This window comes from Protopterus annectens, chromosome 12.part0 (genome assembly GCF_019279795.1).
Source record: "Protopterus annectens isolate FY-2018-M chromosome 12.part0, PAN1.0, whole genome shotgun sequence".
Classification (NCBI taxonomy): Eukaryota; Metazoa; Chordata; order Ceratodontiformes; family Protopteridae; genus Protopterus; species Protopterus annectens.
The window spans coordinates 487,714,482-487,736,584 of record NC_056746.1 but is presented as its reverse complement, the minus strand read 5'-3'; the positions used below and the strand labels follow the sequence as shown (position 1 = coordinate 487,736,584).

At 39.6% G+C, this 22,103-nt stretch overlaps 1 protein-coding gene across 1 annotated transcript in view; it reads left to right on the top strand.

Annotated features, from left to right (window-relative positions):
• LLGL1 (LLGL scribble cell polarity complex component 1) overlaps window positions 1–22,103 on the top strand; it is a 668,031-nt gene that overhangs the window by 235,403 nt on the left and 410,525 nt on the right. The window lies entirely within an intron of this gene.

Genomic DNA, 22,103 nt, shown 5'->3' with positions numbered 1-22,103 from the left:
AGAAACCAAACATTATAACTCTTCTGAGAACTAGGTATTCTCCCTTGATGGAACCCTTTCCTAGAAGACTACCTTTGCTTTTCTTGGAAAGACCAAAATCACCATCTACCCTGTCTTTTAGTTCCACCAAAAGTTTAACTGAAGGTGATGTGGAGAGGCTGGTGAATAAGATACTCTGGGCAAGAGGATTGTCTGGTATTTCATCTACTCCAGCCCCATCAGGTTTTGGAGCCTAGCTTTCCTTCACAACTCCGGTATTTACTCCTCTGACTTCATCTGAAGCATTAGTCTTCACCTCCAAGCCTCCTGGTGCTGACTGCATTGGCTCCAGATTTATCCATATCTTCAGAGCCGGTTCTTGCTCTGAGGTCTGTGGCTGTGGGATGCCATGGTCACTGCGACAGCTCCAAAGAAGGAACTAGCCAATGACCGTTCCTCTATCCAGCCACCCGACAGAGTCTCTGGCAATGGATCGATTTGGGGAAACAGGTCTCTGGATCATTAACCTTTGCCCTAAAGTCTTTGAATTTTTTGGCACACTTCACCAGACGTCAGAGGGATCTGGTCAAGGTGTTATCAGATAACCTGGCAGGATCTGTTTCTGAGGAAGTCCAAAATAAAGTTGCTTCCACTTGGCTACCCTGGAGTTTGTGTCTAACTCTTCCATGAGGCTCATTGTTCATGCAGCCGAAGGGACCACCAGAGCAGTGGGTTTAGGCGTTGCCATTAAGAGAGACACCTGGATATGACTGTGTGATTTTGCAAAGCCGTTCGTCTTCATTCTTCAATGCACCCTTTGACAGATCATCCCTTTTTGGCCCAAAAGTTAAACTGTCTATCCAGGTGTGAGAAAGACAAAGACCCTTTCTGCTGTGGGCATACATTTTTCCACTCCCCAGCAATTCTTCTAGAGAAACTAGAAAGGCAGTGGAAAGATGTGGTTCATAAAGTTTCAAGGGCCTTTTTCAGGACATGCATGGAGATAGTTCCCCTTGGGGCAAAGGGGAGAACTTTAATGGAAGACACTGCCCACTTGGCAGGGGTGGCCCGGAGGACCAGAGTTTCAAGGATTATTTCCCAGGAAAACCCTATGGGTGCTCCTGAATAGAGGCCTGATCATCTTCCTCTGGAGGCAGTCGGGGGGGGGGCACTTATTCCTGCACTTCAACACCTGTCTACAAGTAACTTTGGATACTTGGGGGCAGAGGATCATTTCCAGAGGCTATTCAATTCCCTTTTTTCCTTCCTCCCCCGAGTATGCAAAAAAAAAAAAAGAATTCCACCCAGTCAGAGGGATGAGCAGTTCTAGAAATCCAAAAACTGCTAGAAAAATGTCATCCAAGAAGTCCCACCAGACCAGATTGTCTAGAACTTACAAGAGAGTGTTAGTGCCAGAAAAGACAGGAGACTGGAGATAAATTTTGCATCCAAGTGTACTGAACAAGTCAGTTTGCCAAAGCAAATTCTGGATGGTCACTGTACAGTCCATACTTCCATTTTTGGAAGAGGATGACTGGATGGGTTCATTAGAACTCGAGGATGTGTATTACTTTATAAAAATGGACACACGATCCTGAAGGTTTCTCTGCTTCTGGCTGGGAGCCAAGCACTACCAATTCAGAGCTCTGCCTTTTGGCCTCACCGTAGCCCCCAAGGTGTTCACAAAATGTATGACAGTAGTAGCAGCTCACTTGAGACTGCGGGGTTTGAGTGTTTACATATCTAGATGATTGGCTCATTACAGCTCTGACTAGGCACCAGTTGTTACAAGTGAGGGGTCATGTACTTCAGGTCTGTTCTTTTCTGATGAAAACTGTAAATTACGAAAAATCAAAATTGACCCCAGCACAGAATTTAAAATTCATAGGAGCGTTCATAAATACCCGAAGTTCCATAGTGTCTCTTCCCCTGTGAGACTACAGAAAATAAAAATTCTGGTCCAGAAGATCAGCAGCAACAGGAAAGTTACCGCTCATTTAGGCATACAAGCACCAGACTCCATGGTGGCAACAATAACTTGAGTTCCCTTAGCAAGATATCACATGAGAATACTACAATGGCTGCTAGCATCTCCAATGGTCAGTGTATTACACCAGTCCATGTCGGACCTGATCGTGATCACCACTCTCTGCAGAAAAGATGTAGCTTGGTGGATAGACTCCAAAGACATCTTTCTAGGCTGTTTTTGTACCGCCACAACCCAAAGCCATAGTGACCACTGACTCCCCCCATAATGGGGTGTGAGGGGCATTTTCTGGGAAAGACTGTCTAAGGCACTTGGTCCCCTACAGAGGCCAGCTTGCATATCAGTGCCCTGGAGTCAAGGGCAGTGGTCTCAGTGTTGCAAGCCTTTCAGACTGTCCTTCCTTTGGGAACAGTTGTGATTTAGAGACAATATGTTATGGTTTGGTACATCAGCAAGCAGGGAGGAACCAAATCCTACCCCCTATGTCGAGAAGCTGTGTGTGTGTGGCAATGAGTGATCACTTCTGACCACTTTCTGATGCAACACACATTCCAGGGAGTTCGTGTGATAACAGACTAGGTGTATTCTTCCACCTCATGAGTGGTTTCTCAATCCAGAAGTGACAGAAAAGATTTTTTGTCAGCAGGGCTGGCTTTGCTGTGACGCATTTGCCTCTCCCCTAAACAAGTGCAACAACTGTTTTGCCCTCATCCCCCTGCGCCATAGGAGTCCCTGAGAGATGCTGTTGTACACAATTGGCCCTCCGGACTGCTGTATGCCTTTCCCCTGTTTCCCCTAATTCTGAAATTCCTACAGAAAGCAATTGGGTTGAAGAGCAAAAGTAATCCTCATTGCACCTTATTGGCCTCAACAGACATGGTTCCCCTTCCTTTGGCCTTATCCGAGTCAATAACCTTGGATTCTGGACCCAGTTCCAGGTCTTCTATCCCATCCAGAGGGACTGCTTCATCCAAACATTGTGAACCTCAAGCTGGCAGCTTGGTTTCTCCAGTTCCATTAATAGCTAGGCTTCCTTCACTTTCTTCCTCAATGCACCATATTCTTTTGGCCTTGCATAAACAACTCTGATAGTAAATGGAGAATATTTACCTTTTGGCCTCTTGACAAGAATGTTGATACTTTTTTCAGTGATCAGATCCTGGAATTTTTTGCTTCACTTTTCGAAACAGGTGCTTCTCAATCTACCATCAAAACTCAATTAGCAGTTATTTCCAATTTCTGTAATGGTTTTGGAGAATCCTCCTTGACTTCTCAAACTTTTGTAAAGCTTCCTTAAAGGGAATACTCATTTAAACCACTGTACAAAGATCCTACTTCTCCTTGGAACTTAAAAGCTTAGTACTGCAGACCATTGTTCAGCCCCTGTTTGAACCATCAGCTAAATGTGATGTAAAATATTCTCCTGCAAGACTATATTCTTTCTGGCAATAACTTTTGCCAGAAGATTTCGGAACTACAGGCCTTGTATAGACCTCCTTATCTGATTTGCCACAAAGTTTCAATAAGAACCCAGTCCCTCCTTTTTAAATAAGGTTGTGTCAGAGTAGAATATTAACCAGACTAGTCATTTACCGGTATTTTCCCAAATTTCACTAACAAGGGCGAGTACTACTTACATTTACTAGATGTTCACAGACAGTTGTGTTTCTATCTGGACAGAACCAAGAATATAATAAAAATCTGATCAATCATTGTGTCCTTTTCATCTACAAGACTTGGCCAACCAGTGAGCAGAGGAACGCTAGCCAGATAGCTCAGAGTGTATTTACTTTGTCTGTAATAAGAAATCAGTCTGCCTAGACCTTTAAGGGCACATTCAACAAGAGCTGTTGCTACTTAGCAGTTTTTCAATCTAGAGCTTCCATGGGTATTTGTGCAGCAGCAACTTGGGCTATTCCTCATCTTTATTACTCCTTATAAAATTGGATATGGTCTCCAGGGAATGAGCATATTTTGGTTCTATGATGCTCAGGAATATCTTTCCTTGAGTCCTACCAAGGTCCTAGGTAGCTGGGGAACTCTGTCCCATTTGTCTAGCAATGAAAATTGACATCAAATAAAGAAGTTATGTACTCACCGTAACATTCCATCTGTGTTGTCCATTTTCATTTATGCTCTACTCGCCTCCCTGCTTCCTCTGCCCTTCAAAGCTTTTAATGGAACACATAATGAATTTTTGCCACTCATTACTTGTATACGATTCCAGATATGGAGACTCTGAAGGCTGTTGGGTTAGTATATACTTTGTGTTCCTGCAAACTCAGTCTGATGTAACTACAAAAGGAGAATTCTGGGTAAGGTTAAAACTCGAGAGAGACAACACAGATGGAATATTATGGTGAGTGCATAACTTTTTTATTGCTTTTAGGTACAAGCCATAGATGTGCTCATGGTTTTCAAATTATATTAAAGCAAGCACTAGTTTAGCTATATTTAAAAACAACTTGGTCAGTTATGAGAATGAGTGACTGTGTTGGTATATTGACCGTCTATAAAGGCATTATTGCCGTGCCCAAAATATTTGCTTGTATTTGATCCCTGGTTACGAGCCATACAGAAATTGAATTTATTCATTTTTCTGAACTTTGTCAAAGGGTCATTAATATCAAACTGTACAATTTCTTTCCCTTTGATTCAACTGTTAGTATATCTGAGGAAAAAGGCCCTACACCATAAAGTGGAAGTTGGAGCCAGTGTGTTGATATTGGATACATTTTTCCAAAATGCTCCAGTAAAATGAGAGCTTGCTATACGTAACCTAGAAAGATGACTATTTGATTTGGTGTGGGAAAGAGTTTAACATTTAGAAGGGAGATAAATCTCAAATGAATCTGTGAAACTCTATTTGCAAACGTGCAAATATGAGAGAGTAAGGTCGTAGATGCGAGTTTGCACTGTAAAAGTAGAATCTGAATTCGGAATATTAGCCTGTCCGTATCCTCTCGGGTATTGTGTTTTGTAACATAGAGCTGCAGAATGGTCTGCTTTCTTAGTATTATTGGGGGATGTGGTTTGTGTATGGATAATTACTAACATTTTTTTAATAACATCTGGGTTGGTCTTCGGGTAAGCCTCTAGTCTTCAAAGATTAGCCAGGTGTTTTGGGGAAGGGGGGGGGTGTCATGACCGTACAAAACGTAGTGCTTTGGGCAATTTTTAATTGCTTCTTGAATATATTGTACATGCTAGTCAATATAACACTCCACATTGCTGTAGGTAAGAGCTTTAATGTAAAACCAAAGAAAATATGTACACTTATTAACCCCAAGAAACCATGCCAGCTGTGTATACTGGACCTTAAATGTCAATGGGTTATAAGCAGTCATCCTGACCGCTTAGTATGGGATATATTAAACTGTTATAACTCCCCATGCAGGCTAAAAATCCCCACATTCTTTCTTTGCAGTCTGGTATATTTTAACATTTGTTACCCACTTAAATAAAATTGGCAGACAGAGCTCGCAGTTACATCAGCAGGTACAGTTTTTCATTTTAAAGCCATGTTCCAGTTTTTCCAACCATGTTTTAAACTCTTCCACCTTATTATAGTCTGAAGATTTACCCTTGTACAGAGTTACATCAGTAGCAACAAAGCACAGTTAAATGACCAGGTCCGATAATCTGGCTTTCGTGTCGGGTAAGTCAGTCTCTCATGCCACTGAGATTATAAGGGAAAGATGATGGTCTTAATCTCTTTCAGAGCAACTTTTTCTTTGTTACAGATCGTGTTCTGAGCGGAAGTACTTTGTGATCTTAATTGTGGGCCTTGCATTATCTTTACTGCCCAGTCGTATGCCTAAGCAACGTGTAGGATCACAGGACATGTCACCACCTCTGATGGTGGCTGTGTTAATGCACAGTTTTAATGTCCTTCCCTTCAGCAATGTAATTCCAGTTAACCAATCTTGGGCTGTTGGATTACTTCTTGGGTACCTTTGGAATTCCCAAGACTTTAGTAGTGAAAGTACAAATGTTAAGAATTTTGTACTAAGTCTGGGTTTGTGATCTCTTCCTGTCCTCTGCATCTCCAAGGTACAGCTATCTTGAAGAGGTGGTCTACATGTAACATGGGAGGGCTGCAAGATCCCCTAATGAAGCACTTAAGAATTAGTTTGTTTTTATTGCCAGTTTTTCAGAGCATCAGTACTTGAGGATCAGGTCTGATAAGGGAACCTTGCACCTTGTTCTTCATACTTTTTCATTTTAGGTTAACTGAGTTGGATGGCTGATGAAAGACCCTTTTCAGCCATTCTCTGGGACCAAGGCAAAGCCAAATTAGTAATATACAAGCAGAAATGCATAAGCATTACCTTGGCTTAGGATTACCTGATTTGTATGGATATTTGAACTACACAAAGACTCGTATACATAACACAAGCAGAAAGTTATAAACCCTAAGTGGAAATGGGGGTCAAGTAATAAGGACAGTAGGATTTTGGATGCAGATCCTTAAGAATAATCATAGAGATTACAGAATGTTATATTCATAAAGTTGCAAAGTATTCTAAGAAATGTCAGCATGTGAATGGAGAAAGGAGATTTTTGCCCATAGGGTTGACTTCGAGTGGGGATGCAGAAAATTACAAAGAGGGGGCTGGAGTTTACTGGAGAAAAATGTCGAATGAACCAAGCTATGTAGAGCAAATAACCAGAAAGGTGAAGGTAATTGATTGGGATGAGGCCAAGCAGAAGACAGAAGTTCAGACTACTAAATGGGAATTGATATCCAGGTGTAGACAGATGAAGGGATGGGGGAGTCCTAAGTGAAATACCAGATCTGGTAGAATTTTCAGTAGTCTAGAACAGAAGTTGCTGTTAAAAGGTGCAGTAACAATACTTACTAATTATACAATAATATTTTTATAGGTAGTTTTAGGGTTCTTGTACACAAGACCTTTAGAAGTCTAGGATGAAAGCGATCTTTCTTAATAGGTTAAGAAAATAGAATATGATTTTTACAATTGATTTTTTACATACAAAGTGTATATATATTTTTTTTTGATTGCCAAATGGACCAAGGTTGATACATTTCCAGCCATATTGTCTTGGATAAAATCACAGACTTAATAATCTGGTTAAATAAGAGGTACCACATCTTATGTACTTTAAATAAAATTTATAATGGGTTATATTATGACTGCTACTAAGTAGGGCAGGACCAGCTTGAATTTCACACTGATGACGGAAGGGATGTAAAGTTAACATATGTACCAATAACACTTTGTTTTACAGCACAATAAACCACTCCCTTGCCTGATAAAAAGTATATATCTATTTAGAAAGCTTGTGACAAAACTATTACTCTTGTTAATTTTGTTTTACTTGGATCGCTTGTCTTATTACTTTAATAAAGGATTTTTGACTGGAAACAGACTGCCTGCCTTGCTTGGATTATTTTCGAATACTCAGTAATTCTGTACAATATTTCATATTCTATATATTTTTTTTGACTTAAGACTAGTTTAAGTTCGCTGTTTCTACTATTGTCTGATCTAATTAATATACAGTGATTAAGTAGAGATATAGGGACTGAAAATCTTCCACACAGAGAAGTTTCTTACACTGTTTTGTTTTTGGACACCGCTATACCGGTTTAGTGGGTTGTTTGAGACTTCGGGGATACCTTTTTTTTTATTTTGTTGGTACTTTGGTTTCTGAGACCAAGGTTTTTGTTCCGTCAAAGGATTCCTGATTTGGTGTGAAATTCCAGCATTTTAAAACATGGATAATGACTTATAGATTTACTAACTGTACCTATCTGGAATGATACAGAAGCAGATCAGATACAAACAGATACAGAAAATGGACATGGAAGAATGTGCCCATAAAATTTGAATTCAGAGACTTTAGAAAAGCAACTGATACGCATGCAGGGTCTCCACTGAGAACACATTTGTTTACAACAAATCCTAGATGAGAAAAGACTACCCAGGCGACTTAGATTGAACAAAAGACCAATGAGGAAAGTATGGATGATTCACTTTCTAAGGAATGGGAAGATATTTTAGAGGATGCCAGCTACAGACTTATTTGTCTGTTAATAAGGAACAACCTTAGTGTACAGAAAGCTACAAAGGCTGATATCACATGTTGAAAGACAACATTGGAAAATGAGAATCATGATCTGGATGCTAAATTTGAGCTGCTTAGAGTGCAAGGATATGAGCAGTCCTTTAAAGAATGAAAGATTAATAAAATGAAGAGAGATCAACTGTACAAAGATGAACCTGGGAGACTTAATAGGAGGTACAATAATAACAACAGAAGAAACAACAACAGACAAGGTTTTAGTTATAATGGGATATAAGGGAAAGTATAACCAGGCCAACAGACCTCAACAGGATTTTCCCAGGGAGATCCTTGCACAACACCAGACAGGGGCACAATACAGGACCACCAGGAGGCTGCCCCCCCAATCTCATCCCCCACCAGCCCAATCTCCTCTGGCTGTCAGCACTCCACAGAAGCCTTTGACATCACAGAAGGATCAGGACAGGAACATATGCCACAGAGGCAACCAGAACTGACAGAGGTCTACAGGACGAATTACAGGACAACCGGGACCACAGGCAATCCAGCTACCAGGAGCAGTAGCACCTTCACACAGACCAGTTTCTTCAGAAGGCCGATATCGACAGCGCAGACATAAACCACCACACCAATACCAAAGCCAGAACAAGAACGACAGCCATCACCAGATCCCCAGAGCTTGTCCCTTTTACCAGATTCCCACCTACCACAGCGAGGAATACTACTACAACCCACTGAGATTCCAGAAAGCAGTGGAGGAATTCCAGAGGTCTCGGATTCTATCCACGAACCCCCATGGAAACAGGAGAACCAAACGGTGGACAGGGGTGAGGAAAATACGCTACCTCTGCAATCCCGACTTGAACTCCCACTACAGTCCTGTTCCCAGGCTCAGACTGTGGAACCAGCCACAATAACAGGCACAGTAACAGGTGCTCCGCTTACCTGGAACCACTCTGTTAAAGCACTGACTGAAGATGAAAAAAGTGTGTTGTCCAAAGGACTTTCTTTTGTACCAAACTGCAGGAGTGAGTTTGCTTGGGTACTGATAGACCTTAAAATGTTTTTGTGAGGAAGCTCAACTCAAGGGTACAGTTTCATGGCAAAATTAATGACACTGAAAATAAGCCTATTAATGAAACTATAAAAAGGCCAGGCAGCTGTTGTCCACCACTTCAAACAACTGCTTTCGAAGTGAAATGTGAGATGGATGTCAGGAAACTACTTAAAAAAAACCTCCTAAGAAAAAACTTTTAACACACTGAGAAAGAAAAACATTGCTTGAGCTAGGCAATGATAAATCCAGGCGTGTAATGAAGGCAGACAAGGGAGGAGGTATACTTGTGACTGATGCCACTAGCTACAACCAAAAGATAGAGAACATGCTGGAGGATAACAGATTTTATGAGTTATTTACCATGGGTGACATAAAAAGAGCATATGATTTATGGAACACTAATCTCACCACATTATGGGAAGAAAAACTTATCAATGAAAATCTTTATAATTATTTATGGAGCCCATGCCCATGTTTACCTTACTTTTTTGGAATACCGAAGTGCACAAGAACAGAGAAGACCCACTTTATAGACTTGGTGGTAGCAAGTGGAGGTTCCCTTACCAAAGCCACAGCCATTTACCTTGATTATTTGCTGAAACCTTTAGCAGAAAATGTCATGCATAAGAGATTCAATGGATTTTTTGAGGAAAATAAAAATTATTAATGTGGAAGCTGACAGTATTTTATTAACTATTGATGTGGAATCCTTGTACACAGTGCTCCCTCACAATTGCTGAAGAGACCGGTTTTAAGTTCCAGATCCTGGATCGCATAGACATGGGTGATCTTGGAGACATCCCGAATATTCTGGAGAAACATGAACTCTTGTGGCAGTTAAAGCAGAACTCTCTTAGGAAGCCTGGACTAAACTACTACTGTTCAATTAAAAGTGTACTGGAACTTAGAAAATTGCCACATTGTTTAAATGACTAATTTTATTTTATTCTACTAGTTGGTTTTAAATTCCATGTTAAATCAGTTTTAATTTAAGTGTATATTTTGTTTCCATCATCATAATTTTTTTCTTTTTCTTGTTCATTTTGAATAAAGTGGAAAAGAGATGTGTCTAGAATGATGAAAGCGATCTTTAACAATAGGTTAAGAAAACAATGTGATTTTTACAATTGATTTTTTACATGCAAAGTGTATATGTATATATTTATATATATTTTATGATTGCCAAATGGACTAAGGTTGATATATTTCCAGCCATGTAGTATATTGTCTTGGATAAAATCACAGACTTAGTAATCTGGTTAAATAAGAGGTACTACATTATAAATTTTATTTAAAGTACATAAGGGTTATATTATTACGACAGCTACTAAGTAGGGCAGGACCATCTTGAATGTCACACTGATGGGGAAGAGATGTGAATTTAACATGTGTACCAATAACACTTTGTTTTACAGCACAATAAACCACTCCCTTGCCTGATAAAAAGTATATATCTATTTAGAAAAGGTAAATGGCACGAGAATGGGCTGTGACTGGCAGATGTGCTATTGTTTAGCGAGTGGATGTCACGTCATTCTTAAGTACATTTTTGATTTCAGTCCCTGAAATACTAGTTATTCGTAATTATTGATCGTCATTGCATTTACAGACTTTCGCTTACTCGAAAACGCATGCTATGTACCTCTTAACTAAGGGGCATTAAGAAAGTAAAGGTGAGGATGAGAAAGTGGAGCGCTTTCATACTTTTCAAAATATAAAATATACATTAAGCCCCTATACAGTTGTAGAAGCTTAGTTTATTTATTTAATAAGGTATGCGCTCATAAATTAGTCTGACTTTATATGGGGCAGCAGTGAAACTAGGGGATGCAAGTGTAAATCCGAGGGACAAGCAGTTGAGATGTATAACGTTGATCCCGATTTGCTTTCAACTTCCTTTGAGATATTGCACTAATACAAAGCCTAGCTTTAGTGCTAGTCCCAAAGTTCCTTAATTTAAGACCTTTCTCATTGCCTTTTAAAAGCACGAGTAAGAGTTTAACAGCTGTGTGTATACTGTGATTGTTTGACTTTTTTTTATAACAATCGTGTACCCTAATAAATACAAACATTTTTAAATTGCTCTATTTTTTAGTAACAGTTCGCGGTTCAGTTAGCGCGGTACATTTTATTTTTATTACTTGCTGACAGTATCAGTGGATTGATTCATAACCCTCAAACTGAAGCAGTAGGGGACAAAGCCCCTGAAAATCAAAGGCACGTATCTAAAAAAAAAAATCCGGGACGTCCATTTAGCATAAATTATGCATATTCATACAGAAGGTAGTTATAGTTTAAAAAAAAAAAAAAAAAAAAAAAGCATGGCATATATTTTTACTTTTATTTTGTCATAGTATATTTTGTGTAAATTTACAGCAGTATAAAAGTTAATGCTCCAACTTAATCCTTTCCCATATAACAAAGCAAAAAAAAAAAAATCTACACTGCACTATCATAACATGCTTTATATCAAAACTGCTATATGTGTAAAAAAAATGTTTTTTCTATAAATCATTGTAGGTAACTGCACTGGGTGGCCGCGGTAGTGCAGCAGTTAGCGTTGACGCCTCACAGCAAGAGGTTCTCTGGTTAGATCCTCGTTGGGGTGCCTTCTGTGCGAAGTCTGCATGTCCTTCCTGTGGTCGTGTGGGTTTCCTCCGGGTGCTCCGGTTTCCTCCCACATCCCAAAGACATGCTATAGGTGGATTGGACACTCTAAATTGGCCCTAGATGTGAGTGAGTGTGTGCGCCTTCTGTGGAAGGTTGGGCGCTAGGCTGGCAATTCGACACCGTAAATCTCCGCTGCCAATCATGAGCTGACAGGTGATCCACTGTGGCGACCCCTAACCGGGAAAAGCCAAAAGAAGAAGAAGAAGAAAGCTTGTGAGGAAACACTTATTCTTGTTAATTTTGTTTTACTTGGATCGCTTGTCTGTGTACTTAAAGGATTTTCAACTGGAAACAGACTGCCTGCCTTGCTTGGATTACTTTCGAATACTCAGTAATTCTGTGCAATATTTCATTTTATTTATTTATATATATATATATATATATATATATATATATATATATATAATTTTTTTTTTTTTTTTTTTACTTGTTTGCTACTTCTACTACTATTGTCTGATCTGATTAATATACAGTGATTGATTAGAGATATATGGACTGAAAATCTTCCACACAGAGAAGTTTCTTACACTGCTTTGTTTTTGGACCCACTATACTTATTTAGTGGGTTGTTTGAGACTTCAGGGATACCGCAGAGCTTACTTTTTTTTTTTTTAAAGAATTTAACACACACGCTCCTGCAGGCACAGAAACTTAAATATATACACACACATGTAAAAGCATAAAGACAGTGGCTTTCCCAGAGAAAAACTCAAACACGTGCACCTGTGTACACACAGCAGTAACTTCCATGTTGGTATAATTGATGTATTTTTTTATTCCTTTAAAATGAAACTTCCAAGGATACTCTGTCAATTAAATGGCTGTAACTGCTGGATACAGATAGTCACACACAAAGATGCAAAGACAGTTACACGGGTGACCCCACCACATACCCACTCATAGAACTATACCCAACAATTAGTGCTACTTTATTGATCCAGTACTCCTCAGATGTTTCATTCTGATTCACTGAAGGAAGAAATACATACATTATACCAACCGTGGCTTCACTGTTGGTACAGTGTATGCATTATCCATTTAGTGAAGGCAGTCTCTCTAATTACATACATTTGAGTTTCAAACTTTATATCCTTCAGAAAATGCATGCTAACGCAAATCCTTTTCTAGCAATTTTCTAAGTTTATAAGAGCAGTATTTAAAATTGATTTCTTTTTTGCCCCCCCCCCCATTAATTAAGGTTATGTCCAGATTTCTTGTGCTAAGAGATGGAGAGCTCATACCCACCCACACACCCATACACCCACCCATGTCATACCTCTCAACTGCCCAGAATTTTGTAGGCTGCCTAAATTTTTGCCTTATATTTTTGGTCTGTTCCTTATAAAATATGTAATTTTCTGGCAAATCACAGAGGAATGAAATAAGATAATGAGAGAAATAGTTTCAGACATATCCTTCAGAACATGTATGGTAGCACAAAACCTGCTATTCTAGCAACCTTCTAAGTTTATAAGAGCAGTGTCTAAAAATTGTCCCTATTTTTGTGGCTTTATCACTGCATTTTGTTTGGCTATTGGCTTTGTCCAGATTTCTTACTCTAGAAGGTTGAGAAATATGTTGTAACATGATCTGATCTTGTGAAAGCCTGACCTGTAATGTAGAAAAGGAGAAGCTGGTACTTTAAGAGAATAGTGGTTGCATTATGCAGTGTCCTCTATGAACGATGCATCTATTTGAAGTATTGTTAAATCATTATTTGGCGTTCCGGGCTTCAATAGTACTTTTAACTCCTTTGCAAACTTTTTTTTAGGGCAGCATAAGCAGTATTTGCATTTAAGTTTTAACATTGTTTCTACAAATTTATAAACAAAATTTGTGAGGTGAAAGAGTTGTTTAACTTTATTTGCCAACATTTTGTAACTTAATTCGGTCCCTGCAATCCGAGGCAAAGTACTTGATTCAGGAAATAACATTAAAATTGCATCCTAAACCCAAAGTTTAATCAGAAAAAAAATGTTTTGTGCAATAAAGACAATCACCCTTGGTACATTTAAACCTCAAACAAGTCTACAGGTTACCCTGGCCTTTCTACTTTTATTTTGCTTTATTATTCAGTGAGAGTTTTTCTCTTGTTCATGCTTTGGGGAGATATCGTTATTGGTAGCCCTGAAGCCATGGACTTTTACTCAGCATTCTGATTGGCTGCTTCAAGTCAAAATCTTTCTCTGATTGGCTCCCTTTCTCTTTGCCGATTGGCTATAATTCTGATTTGGGAGCCAGAGAACAAAATGCAAAACCACCACTATCAACAGTGAAACACTGCCTCACTTCAAATACAGAGCTTTCTCCACAGTGCGGTGCGGTTGAACGCTAAGTCCCTGGTACACAGCCTGTGTTGAAGATGTGATGGGAAAGAGAAGTAGCTGGGGAGTTTAGAGTTAGCAAACTTTAAATATTTCCTTCAGATTACAATCTGAAATATTTGAGGAACTAACGAATGCTAACTAAGGAAATTGTTCTTTTGAGTTGGGGCACAATATCTGAATTGCATAGACATAGTAAGACTTTACAAAGGTTAATGCTGTTACCTGCTGAAAAAGCAGTTACTTTGAAATGGCAATCAAAACCTAAACCTGCTGTAACTAAAGTAATGAATGTTGGATAAAAGAACTGGAAGTGGGGTCTTTAGAAAAGAGAAGTGACAAATTGCATAGAAGTAAATCAAATTTATGGGCACAATGCAAGCAGAATAGTAAGGAAGAGTGAGGGTTAAGAAAAGGTGAGAATTGAGCAATTTATATAACTGAGTGGCAATTATAAAGTAAAACATTTGTAATGTATAATGCATGAAGAATGTGAATTTTCTCAACATTACTGTACAAGTACATATGTCTTGAGAGATTATTTAATAAATATGGTTATACATGGCAATGCTTGTGTATATATATATTTTTTTAGAGTTAAATATTTTCAATAGAAAAAAAATTACAGACTATAATACCCATGTAGTGTCGTATACATATGACGATAGTGCATTGACATTGCAGCAAATAAGCAACTGTGTTCAACAGAATAGGCAAAGAGAATGCAAGCACAAATATTTACATCATAAAGAGACTGGAATATGCAATGAAGACAGATGGGATAAAGTTCAAGATAGGACAGATGTATTTATCTCACTTTGTGTAAACTTCATTACCAAGGATTTTATCAAAAGGCACGTTGCTGTCTGTGGCCTTTACTTCTCCAGTTTTCCACCTTAACCAACTACCTGTAGTTTCTTCACTTTGTCACCCACTGTGTTAACTCAGCAAAGTCTTTCTTGCACTGAAGGTATTGCAGCCCATGTAGATTCTGGACTCTAGGGTTTTCTGAGGGTGAGGCAAAACAAGGTTGCAAAACTTTTTTTTTTCCAAAAGTAGATGCATTTTTAAAGTGGTGAAACAATCTCTGATGCTGATATGCCAACCCAGTGCTTTTTGTATAGAAAAAGGCATCAAAATTTTCACTTAAACTGAACTCTATGTGCAAATACAAAATGATACTGTAGTGTTTTATTTTTGGTGCAGTATGAATAGGGAGAAAGCGCAGATTTGTCCTGTAATGTTTGCATCAGACACTTGCACAACATTCAGGATATGTTAGCAGTCTAAATTTTGGAATTAAAAATAAGAATTCTGGTGTGGTAGTTTTGAAAGGATTGATCAACTGGTTAGGGGATTATTTTAAGCACATTTGAAATTTCAGGAATGGGTTGGTACTTTGCCTTGCTTTCATCTGCTCTTGTTTAATTTGGACTGTAAATGAGAGGGTTAAGTAACTGGACTAATTTCACATGATTGCTCAACTGTAGTGCAGATTTTAAACCTATGATGCCTTTGGTTTGTAGACTTGCAGTTTCACCTTCAGACCACTTATGCTTGTGGCTTATCCATTTCATGGAGTTGAACTTCTCAGCTTTCTGCTTTCAAGTCAAGAGTTGAGCAATACACTGCCAAATGTTCACAAGTTGAAGTCATTTCAAATAACTGTACTGCTTACGTTTTTGGTAATGTTTAGAACTGATAAAGGAGAGAACCAAGCACTGGATTTTTCCTGCATTTGGATACAGGATGTTAACCAGAGGTAATTGACTGTCAATGTTTAATAGGGGAGGGGATTTTGAGAGCTCAAACCCAGGTGTACCTTCAGGCTTTTCTCTCTAGCTCTCCACCATTCAAGAAGGAAAGTTTAATACTTCCCAAGAACATTAGCTAAATTCTACTGGACTTTTCCTGGCTTATTTCAACACATGCCTTCCACAGGCATTCTTTCAGCTGTTTTAAGAGCAGCAGAACCAGTTTTTGGAGGGTATATAGTATTTAAGATAGACACATGGAGTTGCAGTTGTGTTGCTGTTGTATGGAAGTTGTAAGAGAAGAGTGCTGAACTTCACTGTCTCTTTAGTGTCCCCCATCTGTTATAGCAGTTGAGTCCTTTATCTCCATATGGTGACATCCTACCAGTTTCATCATGAGCTTGGTCAACACAGTGACCTGTTGGTGGGATTGCAGTTTGTGCATATATAGCCTTTTGTAGGGCAGATTCCTGTGCATTACTTTTATATTTTTACTGCAGCTTGTGTAAGATCTGTTACCCAAGAAAGAGATTCATGTCATGTTAAAATACATAAGGGAGTCATCTAACTATGGAAAATGTGGATACCCTGTAGCCTGCAATGAGCTAAAAGTGGAGCCAGACACTTTGTGAACACTCTCTTGGGGTAATGGATAGTTCAAAGGGTGAGGCAGAGAACGAATGTGACCTAGACACAACACAACCTTAAACATCTGAAGTTTGGGTGAGTAGAGATGTGAAAAGCATCTTCTAAATCTAGTGGTGTTACCATAAAACTTGAAAGAGGAAGCGGTACCAGGTTGTGAAGTGGCATTTTGAATTTGGGCACTATCATGAACAGATTTAGGAAAGAAATATCCATAACTGGTCTTCACGAATCTTCTTTCTTTGGCAATTCAGAACATCCTTAAATGCAAACCCTTCCCCACCTGGGAAGGAGGAACTGGTTCTAGCACTCCTTGAGACAGCATATGATGAAGATCTGGAGGAAATGAGTCTGATCTTGAGGATGAGGAATGATCCCCCTGAAAAGGAGGAATTCCCTTCCACTGCCATCTGTAACATTGATGAGTGACCTTCAGAACCCATTTCTCAGAAACTTCTGTTGCCAAAGGGGAAAAAAATTGGACTCTCCTTGGCTTTGGGAGTTTTGAGGCAACTTTTTGAACCTCCTTGCTATTTAAGTTTTGTGTATTTTGTTGAGACTGTGTTTTGCAAAAATTGGATGAGTTAGAAAATGCCTTAGAAAATTTAGAAAAGGAGGGCTGAAAAATCTGTTTCCCTTGCAACTTGTTTTTTAATCACACTTTTTGGTAATCTCTGCAGCAGAGGTATGAAAAACTAAATCCCTGTCCAAAGCAGAATTTAAAAATCTCATTTTAATGTAAGATTCCAAGAATAGAACTAAGTAAACCTCTTCAAAACAGTACCAGTGGAGAGACATCAGCAGAGTCCTACTGTAAACAATAAATAGTGACTTGTGAAGCTGAAGAAACTAAATTTATTTAAAGCAGGGTTTTCCTCACAAGAAGAAACTACAGAAAACTTTAACATATGAGCCTTGCAATAAAAAATTCTGGAAATCAAAGGTGCAGATGTGTACACTTTTTGTCCCCATACTTAACAGTAACTTTCCCATCCTTATCAGAAAGACTAGGATTGGAATTAACTAAATATTTTGCAGCAGTGGGTCAACTAAAACCTATAGATGCTGGATCAGGCTTGGGAATACCATTTAAATCTTAAGACTGAGGAACTTTATACATTCTATCTGCCTTTTTAGGGGCAGCTGGCTGACGATCAGGAAAATTACAGGCAACAACACGTGCATCCTCTAAGACAGAAGAGGAAAAATGGGTCTAGGTTGAGGCGTTCCTTCTATAACAAATAGTATTTTCTGAAGGACTGAAAAACTTCAGTTTCTCCAGCTGAAAACACTGACGCATTCCATCAGTAGTCTCAGCAAAAGAGAAATCCCTAAAGGAAGAATCAGAAACTGAACTCTCCTGTTGAGTTTTAATCAGAAATCTGAGGAGGAAACCTTGGATTTGCCCCTTCAAATTCACTTTGATTCAGAATCTTGAACCTCTTCAGGAAAGGGGGTATCCCTCTTTTAACAAACTACAAGAAGGATCAATAGCTTGACTTGTACCCTGAGCCAGAGCCAGTAAACTACTCCTGTTGAAGGAAATCATGTTTAGTTTTTATTTTTGACAGGAAAAATGAGGCCACCCATGTTACTAATGGCAGCTATAGCTTCTGCAGGGATGATCACCGCATTCTGACACAGGCCTTCCTTGTTCCGTCTCCCAGGAACAGCAAAAGTGACTCTCCTTTGCCCACTGAGGGGATGCCAACAGCCTCAGAGGACACGGCTAACCCCCCAGTTCATAGGGGCTATAGGCGCTACACCAGTGGGATGTGGATTGAGAGGACTGGTCTAAGGTGCAACAGATGGCCACAGCAGAGTTACCCATGTGCAGTTGAGGCAAATCTCTAGCCTGCTGTGGTGGTAAAGGCTGTCAGCTTAATTCTTCTTTTGTGGTTGAAGGAAGGATTGTGACAATAGGATCAGTGCTTTGTTCCATGTTCAGACCGAAAATTATGCCTCTTTCCTGGGGAAGACGTGCAGCAAATGCTGGTAAAAACTAAGTCTTTAAAAGTCACTTCACAGAAAAACACAGTAAAAACTTTTTTTTAAAACACTTTGCCTGCCCCCAAAAAGTAAAATAAAAATTTCCGCACAGAGGAAAATATTTTTCCATTACTTTACACACCTTTTAAAGTGACAGGAAAAGAGCACTGCAGTTTAAAAGTATGAAACTGTCTCATGACAGTCCATTAAAACACAAAAAAATCCTAGTTTTAAAAACTTCCCTGAAGAGAAGTGATAAAGCACAATGAATATTGAGAAAATGGAAAGTTCATAGGTGTGTACTGGGCTAATAACCACTAGCTTGGCCAATGAAACATTTGCAAGCAGGGACCCGAGGTATTTACAGACTGCTTGTGTCTGTTAGAGACACTAGTGCCAAACCTGGGATGCATTTCCTGTTTCCCATCCAACTGTCCAAGTTACACATGTATTGTGTTAGGGCGGAGCTTTGATTCACATGGATGTTGCCTGGATTGTGTTGAGGAGGAACATTTCTTCACAGTTACACATGAGGGGTAGTCTCTGGGATATCTGCTTGTCTGTCCAAGTCATATTTATGTCACAGGGAAGGTTTAAGCCTTTAGAACAGGTAATTCTGGTGCTTTGTTTTGCAGATGTGCAGAAGGTCCATCAGGGTGAGGTCCAACAATGTCTTGTATAACAGGCATAGATCTCCTCTCAGTAGCCTGTAGGAGACAAAATACAGGGAATAGGGGTTTGAGGTGGTCTGCATAGGACACATTACTCATGCCCTGTATTCTTTTAGTGTAGACCACTTTGTGGACATTCCAGTTGTTGGATGTGCCTGGTTAGGTACACACCATAGGGAGTATTATACTCTCTGATAAGTCTGAATGCTGAATATGATGGAACAGAGATCTCCCTGGAACTAGATGCCATGTCTTTATGTTGCACAACATAGAATGATATCCTGACTACTGTAACATGTGATGGTCAAAGTCTAGATTACTGTCTACATGTGTCCCCAAATCCCTGACTACTGGGTCAGTGATAGTTAGTAGGGATGGATGACTTCCTAAAGAATACTATTATGCATTTCTTTGCATTTAGTTTACCCATGGCTTTGACACAGGTTATTTGTCAGCGTCAGCCCTTTCTGGAAGGCATCAGTGTCTGGGGATTGTATGACTGCTAATTTTCATCTGTCTGCAAATGTAGTCACCCAGAGGCTCTTGACATTGACCTTGACTTCAGAAAACTAAATGCCAAAAAGGAGCAGTCCCAGGACTGATCCCCGAGAGACTCTGCTTTGGACTGGAGTCTTTGTAGAGATAGGTTCTTCAATTCTAAGTTTCTGGGTCCTGTCTATGAGCCATCTGGCTGTCTACCAGGTGACATAAGGGTTTATATTTAACCTCTTAAGTTTATCAACAGCTCCTAGTGGGTATTGTCAAATGGCTTGGCCAGATCACGGTAGGCAGTGTGAACAGTTTTGCGTTCATCCATTGCTTTGGTGACCCTCTCAAAGAAGTCTGCCAAGTTGAGTAGTCATGACCAGCCCTTGATGAAACCAAATTGGGTTGGGTCCAGTGACTTGGGGTTTCCTGTGTTATCATTGATAATTTCCATGGATTTGCTTATGAGACTAGCAAGACTTATGGGTCTGTAGATGATCCACTTGTATGCAGAGGCATGAGTGTTGCTGTTCTCCATTTGTGAGGTAGGAAGCCTGTTTAGTGGCTACTTTTAAGTAGCAATTCCAGAGTGCCTGATAGGTCATGTTTTATGCTATTTATAGGCATCCTGAGTATTGTCTGGGCCATCGGTAGTGCTTTTGGCTTTAGAGAGAGCATTGAGGACCTGTTCACTAGTGATAGCAGGGGGAGTTGTATTTGATATTTCCTGAGGGGAGGTTGAGGGAGAAGGAGGGTTAAAGTTGGAGCTGAATTTATCTGTCAGTAGGTTTGCTATATCTTCTGGCTCAGTGTAGGTGGCTCCATTTACAATGAGCTCTGCACACAATTGTGTATTGCTTTTGAGGTTGCAGACATGGCTAAAAAATGCTTTGTGGTTGTCCTTAGAGTGGGAGGACTAGTTTACCTCAAGTTTGGCTTTGGTAGACTTTTTGACCTCTGAGTTCATTGATTAGTTTGTCTGCTTTTATCCTGCTGGGTGCTACACCACCTAATTTTTGCCATGATTTGATTGGTTTTACAGTCTATTGATGTGATTCCACCAGGATGGCTTGTTATTGAGCTAGTTCTGTACGGTTTACTGTTACAATCTCATAGTGCAGGGGATCGAATGGCATGTGGCTGAAAGTACAGTTTCAAAGAGGCACAATGCTGAACCAGACTACTGCAAATTTACAGTAATGAATGTGAAGTGTAATTTGGTAGTCTGAGTTTGGTGTTATGAATGGAGATCATGGTACAGTGAGGAACAGGGAATTTACCTTTTCCTCACTACAGTGCGATCCGAGTCCTCCCACAACAGCAAGCTGTGCACTGAATATCTTGGGTGACTGACATCACCTAAAGCTATTTTGAATTGTCAAATGCGGATGTTTGAGAACTGACATTTGACATAGTGTAGGAGTCTATTTCATTTCCGGCATTATTTTTTGCTGATTTAAGCAAACTAAGAAAGTGCATTCTTCTTTTCAATAGTAAACCATTCTGTACTTATTGCTGTGTGAACAGCTTCCTCCCTGCAGCTTTTAACATGCTTGTATAGTTTCTATGAACAGTTCTAAGTAGGCAGCAGTGTTCCGGTTTTATGGGGCTTGAAATTTTGTCATGTTATGAGCATTCAAGGGTTAGTTGGGGTTCTGGGATTTATTTTTTATTTCAGAGGAGACTTCTTTTGTGGTCCGATCTTACCAGATAGGATGTTACACTTGGGTGTGCAGCACTGTCTGGACGAAATCCAGAATATTTGTGCCCATGTTCAGTGTACTGATGGTCTGATCCAGGGGGGTTGTATTTACAAACTCTAGGAATCCCTGTGCCTGCATATTTGGTGTCTTGCATGATTCCCAGTTTAATGGGGTAAGTTAAAGTTGCACACGAATATGTTATTAGGTTGGATGGTGATTGTTTCTGAGTAAGATTAAATGTGTTATGGGTTTCCTGGGTCATTGAGGGGGACCTATAGTTTGCAAGGAAGTGGTATGGGATTTTGTTTGTGGTGTTTTGAACATGGAGAAACTCAAGTACTTCAGCCTTGAGATGTATTTATTTTTGGTGTAAATCGAGACACTATCTCCTTTAGTTCCTGTCTGTATAGAGCTGATCTAAATGTGTGGAAGACATTATAGCCTTGCACTGCTGGTGTGCCGTCAGTGGCTTTAAACCATGTTTCCATGACTGCACAAATGGCAGCATCCTGTGATGGTAAGAGCTTATATGGGGTGAAGTTTTAGGCTCCTGGAATTGAGCATTCGCACCTTCAGATTTTCCTTTTTTCCCCTAAAGGGAACTTAACTGCCCATTAAAGGAATAGCAGCGCCAAGCCATCCGTTGATCCTCAAAACCCTTAGAGTGTACTCTTCGGTGGCAGTAAGCTCTGTAGGGCTTGGAACTCACTTTCATTTTAGTCAGTTCAGCTTGAGCTGTCTGACTGCTTGTGAGCTTGGAACATGCTGTGAAGCTTTGGAAACTGGC